The sequence below is a fragment of the Arachis duranensis genome, chromosome 4 (assembly GCF_000817695.3).
Source record: "Arachis duranensis cultivar V14167 chromosome 4, aradu.V14167.gnm2.J7QH, whole genome shotgun sequence".
NCBI lineage: Eukaryota > Viridiplantae > Streptophyta > Magnoliopsida > Fabales > Fabaceae > Arachis > Arachis duranensis.
In genome coordinates, this window is record NC_029775.3 from 63,502,603 (window position 1) to 63,512,541 (window position 9,939).

The following is a 9,939-nucleotide window of genomic DNA, read 5'->3' on the forward strand; positions in this document are numbered from 1 at the left end:
ATAGATCGTTATATATTGTTGGAAAGCTCTGAATGTCAGCTTTCTAATGCAACTAAAAGCGAATCAATTGGACATCTTTAGCCCATGTTATGGTCCTTTGAAGAAGGCATGGTCGTGCTGTTTTGGAGGCCGAAAACGTTCAATTAGTGAACGTGGCGTTCACTTAGTGAACGCTGCATTGGAGGCCGAAGTTAACACCAGCTTTTGAGGCCCATCCTTGAGATTCACCCTATACTATTATATATCATTGGAAATCTCTAGATGTCTACTTTTCAATGCAATTAAGAGAGAATCATTCCAAGCACTACAGCTCAAATTATCCTTCTTGGAAGGTGAAGAGGTCAGCTGGCCTTGCTGCAGGTTGATACCATGTTCATCTATGCACATTCGGGGCAAGTTCTCTCCCTCAGATTTAGTGTCCACCATGCAGTTCCATATATTCTTGGAAAGCTCTAGATGTCTACTTTCCTATTCCACTAAAATCATCTCATTTGGAGTTTTTTAGCTCAAGTTTTTCTTGTTGGAATGTGAAGACGTCAGGGTTGCAAATCCTCTTTGCTTAACTCAAAAGTCTCTTTGAGTTTGTTTCCAACTCTTTTGCCACCATGGGAGTATGATTCTTCTATTTAGTGCTTTTATTACTTCTTCTATTATTTTCTACAAAGTTTATAAAATCAAAAGATTAAAGAAATATACCATTTAAGCACAAAAGCATTCAATATTTAAGCACTAATCATCAATTTCTTGTGTGAAAAAATATAGAAAAACATGACATGATGACATGTCATCACAACACGAAACTTAAACCTTGCTTGTCCCCAAGCAAGAAAAGAATCATGCAATAGAGATTGACAATCCAAGGTAAGAAGAATAGCAACTCAATATTCATGGTTGGCTAGTTTTCTATGCATGCCACAATCACAAAAGAAATGTAAATGATTGATGCCTCTATCTAGCTTAATTTATGAAATCTTTTCCTTATATTTCTTTTTTGAAACAAGCTTTTGATTTTCTTATTAGCTTCTCCTTTTGGGTGCTTTGCCCCATGAGTTTATAACAAAGCTACGACTCTAAATGCTTTATTTTCAAGTATTACCACTTGATACATAAGCACCACAAGCATTTAATTAGAGGACTTCTTCATGCTCATTTGTTTCTTTTCTTTACTCTCTAATTATTGATCCTCAGAGCCTTGAGCTTTGAGGGAGTGCATTTATACTTGAGCCTAACCTTGACTCTAAGTGTTTTGTTTTCAAGCTTTTTGCCTGATACATAGACACCACAAGTACTTAACAATTGAATTGTCATTGGTACTCAGAGCCTTCAGCTTTCTCATTCTTTCCCTTTTGCTTTTCTTGAAGTAACTGTATTTGCTTTTTCAATGTTTTCATGATTTTAAAAGATTTCACAAAATGTCCCAGATGAAAACTTCAATTAAATAAAATCTAATGCAATTGAGCAACAATTAATCATTCTAGTCTTCCAATACTTGTATGCGCATGCTAAGTTCTTCTTTAATTCCGTGTTTGTTTATGATCATGACGCTTTATTGCTTTTGAATTCACAAAACTCAAGTTGGTAGTCATAATGTCACAGCAACATGTTGCGAATCAAAATTCAGGCTATGCTTATTCATACCACACATGCATACAGAGAAGATAAAGACAATCATGTAATTTAAAGTGATAGAGACAAATAAGAGGAAAAGGAACTTTACAACCTTGTAATTCACCTTCTCTACTGTTATCATTTTCCTTCTATTCTTTCCTTTCCCTTGCCAAACTCAGAATGCTTGCTCATCCTCAAGCAACAATTAGAACAATGGCTATGGAGCTAACATGGATCATGAATGCCTTACACAATGAAATGTAAGTAACACATGTATTTTAAGCAATCAAAATTAAAGATAACAATCAAGGCATAGGAAACAGAGACATTGTGATTGCAAACATAGAGGGTGTGCATGATACATTGCATAAAGAAAGTAAGTGGCACACCAAACTTAGTGTGACACTTACTCTTGAAATTGATTCAAGTATCCAGTACAGATTGGAAGCAAATTTTGTTGCATAGCAACACCAAACTTAGAATGCAATCCTATATCAATTTATTTGAACTAAAACTAAACAAAGGGAACTGTTATATGTTAAGTACAATCACCAAGCCAAGAATCTGTCATGAATAAGGATCTCTTGGTGATGTATTAACAAAAATAGTTAATAACAGAAAGCATTAAAAATAAGGGAATGACTAAAACAAAGAGAAAACTAAAATTGTCCAACCAAGAAGAAAAATAACACTGCAAAGGGCATTATGATTATGCAGACAAGTGGTGTTGCTGAATAAATTGCATAGAAAAATAAGTGGCACACCAAACTTTGAATGTAATCATATGCCAATTTATTTGAAATTTAAACAAAGCAGACAGAGAAAATGAACAAAGCAAAGGAATAAAATGTTACCTAAGGTTGGGTTGCCTCCCAACAAGTGCTCTTTTAGTGTCATTAGCTTGACATGTTGTTCTTCACTTTTTTCTTCTTCTTCCAGTTTGTTAAGAGGAATGACCTCAAGGGGGGGATATGAACTAGCTAGTGTCCCCTGTCTTGGTCTCTCCTCAGCAAGCTTTCTTTTATTAATGGCTTGATTGAGCTTTTTTGCTGGATCAGGGGTAGGATTGGTGCTTTTGTTAGTTGCCTTCACTTCTTGGATATCAAGACTTGGTAGTTGTGTGATTGTTGGAGTGTTTTCTTCATCAAGAGCCTTTTAAATTGGTGGTTCCATGAGCTCTTCCTCTATGTACTTCTCTACTTTACTTGAGTGTGAATTCTCTTGATTGACTTCCTCACTTTCTTGTTCTTCCACTTCCTCTTTTACACCCAACATTTGATTTAATAGTACTTTCATGGAGGAAGTTTATTGTTCTTCCCAAGATTTCTTCATCTCCTCTTCATATCTATCAATCACAGATTCAAGTGTTGAGACGTTTTGGTTCAGGGAAGTTTATGAGGGTTGCGAATGTTCATGTTCCTTTGTAATCTCAAGTGGCTTCTGTAGATATGTAATCTCAGGTTCGACTATCTCCACAACCTCATTCTTCACTAAAAATTTGCTTGACACAGGGGCCTCTTCTTCTTGCTCTTCCACTTCCTCCTTCACACTTAACATTTGGTTTACCAACACTTTCATGTTTTTGAGGGAGTTCTCTTAGTCATTCCAGGATCTCTGTGCTTCCCTTTCATATCTTTCAAGCATGGTTTCAAACCTTGAGAGGCTTTGGTTCATGGAAGTTTGTGTGGACTGTGAGTTTTGGAAGAGATTTTGTGTCAAGGGATAGTTAAGTGATGAATAATTTTTAGATGAAAAACTGGGAGGTGAGGTTTGACAGCTTTTCATGAATAAATTGAAGGTTTGCTCAAGTGATGATAGCTCTTGATAAGTGGAGTATGAATTGTCAAATGCTTTCTGGTTTTGATTCTCCCAAGCACAACTTGAAGAATTGTTGAATTCATCACAGTATGAATCATCTTGTGGCATTAGGGAACAATTCTCCATGTATGTATTGACAGCACAATCAAATGATGATGTTCCTTGATGAACAGAAGATGAAACATTGAAATTCCCTTCCCAGCCACAATTTATGCCAGTATCATAGCAATATGAGTCACTTTGTGGCTCTGAGAAATAGTTCATTTCACTTGATTGTTCATACTCTTGTTGATATGCCCAGCTACCATGAGGATGATGACATAAATCATCTTGTGGTTCTGGATCATATCTCATGTGAATTGCTTCATCATATATCATTTCTTGGTGATACTCCCAGCCACCATTAGAGATTGGTGATGGTGGATAGTATCCCATGAAATTTGTTTGATCATAAGATGAGTTGAACTCCATTTGAATTTTGTAAAACAAAACACCAATGAAAATTGAAATTCATATCTCAGAGAAGAATTTCTTAGTGACACAATAACTTAAACACCTTGGTGTCAGTTTAAAACAGAGAACAAAAACAAAGAAAATGCTTGATCTAGACTTCTCACCCACTTAATCATTGTCGATCTAAATCAATCCCTGGCAATGGCGCCAAAAACTTGATGGATAAAAATTAGATTTCCACACAAACTCACCGACAAGTATACCGGGTCGCATCAAGTAGTAATAACTCACTTAGAGTGAGGTCGATCCCATAGGGATTGATGGATCAAGCAACTTTAGTGGGTGATTAGTTTAGTCAAGCTAACATTGGTGAATTGGATGAAATTGAACTGGCAAAAAGTAAATTGCAATGAATTGTAAATTGCAGAAAGTAAAGTGGAAGAAGCTTAAATTGGCAGAAGCTTAAAGAGAAAGAAAAGTAAATTGCATAAAATGTAAAGGGGGCTGGGTGCTGGAAATTAAAGAAAGCAGTAAAGCAAGCAATTGAAGAGATATTGAGAATAAGTGACTGGAAATTTAAATTGCAGGAAGAGTAAATTTATATCACAACAAGAATTGTAAAATGCAAAACAATTGTAGAAAAATTAAATTGCATGAAAGTAAATTCAAATTTGTAGCAAGCTCGATTGTAAAGTTGCTGAATGTAAATGTGCAAAAGAGTAAATCAACAAGAAGACTTAGATCAATTCTGAAATCTCAAAGAGAAATTAATAATTTCAATGAAATAGCAAAAACAGAAAGAAAGCCAAGAGCTCAATTGCTCTCTCGATCAAAACAAAAAGGAAATTTCAGAGGAAGGAAAATGAAACAGAAGACAAAAGAAAATCCAAATGTGATTTCCAATTCTCTAGTTCACAAAGGAAAATTTAAACAAAGAGCTCTCTATTCTACTCCTACTCCTATTGCTCCCTAGCAGAGTCAACCTCTTTAATGAAATGAAACTGATGCCTTTATATAGGCTTTTACAAAATTGAAATGAAAAACAAATTATAATTAAATGAAATTTCTATTCTAACTATCTCTTGTGCCTTTGAGTGATGATAATGGGCTTTGCTTGCTTTGGATTTGAAGAATAGTGGATCCGGATGGCTTGGTTTAAGTGGCATGGGTCAGGGCGCATTTGGTTGAATTTTGGTTGGAGGCATGCTCCAGTGGAGCGCTCCATTCACAATTTAAGCACTGCGCTTTCTAGTCTAGGCGTGCCAATTTTGGTGCGTTCAATTTCCTTGCCTAGCGCTCACTTATTGAGCGCTCAGTTCACTCATTGAACGCTACTCCTTGTGTGTGGACAGCAGAAGTCCCCTGCTTCCAAGCTTGGAAATCATGATGAAGTGAAAGGAGCAAACGTAGCGCTCAAACTTTTGAGCACTGGGTCTTGTGCCTTTGATGCGAGCTCTCTCTTCGAACCTTGGCCAGCGCATGTTTGCTGCCTTGGTGAGTTATTTTGGGGCCTTAAAGATGCATATCACTTGTGCTTCAATTTTGTGCCAAATATAGATTGTTATATATCGCTAAAAAGCTCTGAATGTCAGCTTTCTAATGCAACTAAAAGCGCATCAATTAGACATATGTAGCCCAAGTTATAGTCCTTTGAAGAAGGCATGGTCGTGCTATTTTGGAGGCCAAAAATGTTCAATTAGTGAATGTGGCATTCACATAGTGAACGCTGCATCGGAGGTCGAAGTTAACACCAGCTTTTGAGGCCCGTCCTTGAGATTCATGACGTTAGAATTTTCGCTAGTAAAGAATTTTATAAAAATATAGTCGCGTTGTAAGTATAGATTCTAAACCAACAGAAAATCCCTTCGTACAAACATTTGGTTGTCACAAGTAACAAACCCCTGATAAAATTGATAACCGAAGTATTTAAACCTCAGGTCGTCTTCTGAAGGAATTGCATGGAGGTATGTTTTATTATTGGTTATGGAAAATAGTGTTTTGGGTTTTGAAAAGGGTTTTTGAGCAGAAGAATTAGATTGCAAGAATTAATAAATTAATAACTAATAAAACTCTTGGCAAGGTATGAAAATTAGAAGTCCTATCCCAGTTATCCTTATCAGGTGTGATGAAAATTGGATTTTAATCCCACTTAGTTATCCTTTACTAAATAAAGGAACGTCAAGTGGACTAATTAGTTTGATTCTCAAGTCCTAGTCAATCCCTGTGGGAGGACTAGCTTTAGAGCGATCTAGATCAATTAGAATCTGCCAATTTTAACTACTGTTGAGTATGACAACTCAAGAGTTACCAATTAATCAACCAAAATCAAGAATATAGAAAGCTAAATTTAAATCATAAATAACTAGAATACCTCAAATTAAATTGAATGGAGATGTCAATTCTAACATGGAAAAGTTCATAAGTCAATTGGGCAACATAAATCAAGTACAAATAAAAGTTTCAGAGTGAACAAAATAGAAGAGAAACATAAATTATTGAACCTGGTACGAAGAAACAATCCTAATGACTAAAGAAGATCCTAATCCTAAAACCTAAGAGAGAGGAGAGAACCTCTCTCTCTAAAAACTACATCTAAACTATGAAAAGTGTGTATTATGAATGTATGATTTGATTCTGCTCCACTTCCAACCTCTAATCTGTGTGTTCCACGCCGAGAACTGGGTTGAAATGCGACCCAGGATCTTTGTCAGTGACTTTTGTAATTCTGCAGATCGCACACGTCACGCGGCCGTGTCGTCCACGTGTTCACGTCACTCAGCATTTCTCGTACCACGTGTTCGCGTCGTCCACGCATTCACATCGTTCGCGCAGCTTCCAATCCGCGCGGTCGCGTCAAGCACGCGAGCGTGTCACTGTGATTTCTTCCATTTCGCGCAGTCGCGTGAGCCATATGACCGCGTGACTTCTCGCTGGTCATCTCCTCAATTCCTTGTATTCCTTCCACTTTTGCACGCTTCCTCTTCATTCTTTATGCCATTTGTAACGACCCAATTTTCAATATGTCTAGATCATACCGAAAACTGAGCGCTACCAATTTGTCCTCTTAATTATTATCTATTATTTATCATATGAGCCTGATTCGTTGTTAAAAACGTAGTTAATTTGCGAAGTATTTTTTTTTTGAAATGTTTGAATTAATAGACGGAATCACTCATAATCAATTCACAAGTAATAATAGATAAAACAGTTATAAACAACCACACATAAATACATCACGAGTAGCTAGCAACATTCATTTATCCAGCCTTTGTTAGAGTATAGACCTTTAGTTAGAACACCCCTAGATATAGCTAGATAATAACTATATACATATATATACATACAACATCCCAGGTCCTGACCTATTCAAAAGGTAGAACATCGTCTGCTGCTCCTCTGCACGATCAGACATTGCCATAGAACGTCTCTTTGGTACCACATCAAGTAGCCACACAACAGGAGTCTTGTACACGGGTTTTAGGTTAAAGTGCGCATACGAACGGGGTGCAGACTTTGGCTGGTCTCACAGTACATACGTATAATTAGAGAACGATATCCACCCTAGACTCAGAAGACTACCTAGAGCAGGATCCTCGTTGCAGAACCATCATCAACGAACTACGGTAAGGTACTCTTACTTCCATCTGAAGGGGAAGAGAGAGAGAAGGGGTAAGAACTGGGGAGTTCTTAGTAGGGTCGGGGTTATTAGTTACGTTCATTAATTTTTGTGTTGTTTAGCAGACTAATAGCAGAATATAGAGAAGTAGTAAACAGAAGACAGATAAATAGAGAGAATAAAGAAAACAAAAAAAGATCACAAACAGAAAAATACAAGAAAGTAAAACACAGACACAAACACAGAGAATAGAATACAAACAAAGAAAGCATACATTCATGCAACAATCATAATAGAGAAAATGCACAACCAAGTATGATGCATGTCTAGCCCTAGTGCAGGTAATGAGCTCATCTGTCGGTTACTAACCCGCTCCCGACGTTACCCAGCAACCTCTGTCTGGATAAGGCTTTCCTGTTGGCAATATCCACTGCAAGCAACCTTTGTCTTGCAGGGTATCCACTACAAGCAACCTTTGTCTTGCAGGATGAAACTTATTAGCCGATATACGCCCAACAGACTCACTGTAAGCAACCTCTGTCTTACAGGAGCAACAACATACTCACTGTAAGCAACCTTTGTCTTACAGGAGCAACAACTAGCAACCTCTGTCTTACAACAAAGCATTATAGCAAGGTATCTCAGAAAAGCACTCTCAGTGGCTGTACCACCATCTATCTGACTGCCTCAATGCAGCAGATGATCATACAAATAACTCTGGAGTTGCCTTAATGCAACAAATGACCTTTCAACAGGCCCTCTGCTTGTTCTCTATTCTCTTTATCATATTACTCTTTATCTCCTTATATCTCTTTACTCTGTTCTGGTTTCTCTTTTCTTTGTAACTCTTTACTGTACTATGGTTACTCTATTCTCTGTGTTTCTTTACTCTGCTCTGATTTCTCTGCTTAATATATGTTTTAGAGCTAATGTAAATTTCGGTATAAATAGTCCCCAAGTATAGGTTCATTAAGTCTATACTGAAACAGTTTAACTTTTCATATTATACCTAACCCTGGGCGCAACTCAAGAACTAACTATGTTGCCCTAGTTCGTTCACTAATATCTGTTTGTTTTTCTGTCATTAAAACTTTATAGAATTTTCTTTGGGTTTTATCTTTTCTTTAACTTCTTATCTTTCCTTTATCTTTGCCTTACTAATATGCACTTCCCATCACTAAGTGTTATTATGAAGGTAATTATGAGATTCTGCGCTTAAAGTTGTCTTTCTAAAGCTTTTACAAAAAACTGCCTTTTCGTATTATTTTTTTATTTTTATTAAAATATTATTTTTAATTAAATATTATTATTTAATATTTTATTATTATTTATTATTTTATTATTAATTTTTCAAAAATTACCTTGCCTTTACCTTTTAACCTTTAAAATTAACTTTTTACCCCGGTAACTTTTAATATTTCTACTTTAACCACCCTAACTTTCAGAAATTACCAAATAACCCCTCAAACACCAAAATAATTACTTCCTTGCCCTTTCTAAGATCTAAAAGGTGTTCTTCATTGTCCTTCACCACACTCAAAGTGTTCTTCGTGTTCTTCATATATTCTTCAGATTCTTTCTCCGTTTTTACCCGTTTTTCAGTCTTTTCAGCAACCGATTTTTACCAAAATTCAAAATAAATTCCCAGCCACTAAAACCCCATCTTTTCCACATGATTTCAACACAAATTGAACCTCAATTTAAGCTTAGGGTTTTGTTTTTCCCAGCTGCCCAAGAACATGAACTTTAAAGCTTAAATTTCATCAAATTTCATCAGAATTTCACCAAATTTTCACCAAGAATCAATCATATATGCAACCACTTTTTAGCACAGCCAAATCATACAACATTCACACAACTCAAACACAAATATTCAAGATTAATTTCGTGACACCCTACCTTGATTTGCTGCTTCAAATCCGGTTACTTTTTCAGGTGGTCCTTAAGCACTTTTTCCTCCTAAATCACATCAAGAACAACTTTAAATCCAAAAACTCTCAACTGACCAAATCTCACTCAGAATGTTAGGAAGAGATATCTCACCTTAGACTTGCTGGAAATTCACGTTTCTTGGCCCTCAAGTCAAGTTAAGCATGATTCCTAAGGAAAAACATCAAGAAAACACATGTTTACATGGTTTTCCTTGAAAACCGAATTGAAGAGGGAGGGAGACAGCCATCTCACCATATTTCCAGCCTTGATAAGTCACATGGTGATGTAGAGGAAGAAGAGAGGATCATTTTGGTGAAATCGGAGTTTTGATTTGAGTTTTAGTTCAGAAGAAATCAAGCTTTCAAGATTTATGAACCAAGAACTTTCTCTCCTTTTTCTCTTGGTGATTTTCGGCCACAATGAGCAAATGAGGCAGCCTTGGGGGTTTAGGGGGTGTAAGGAGAGTTGTGATTGGTTGGCTTGAAGGTGGATTAAAATAATATTAAAATATC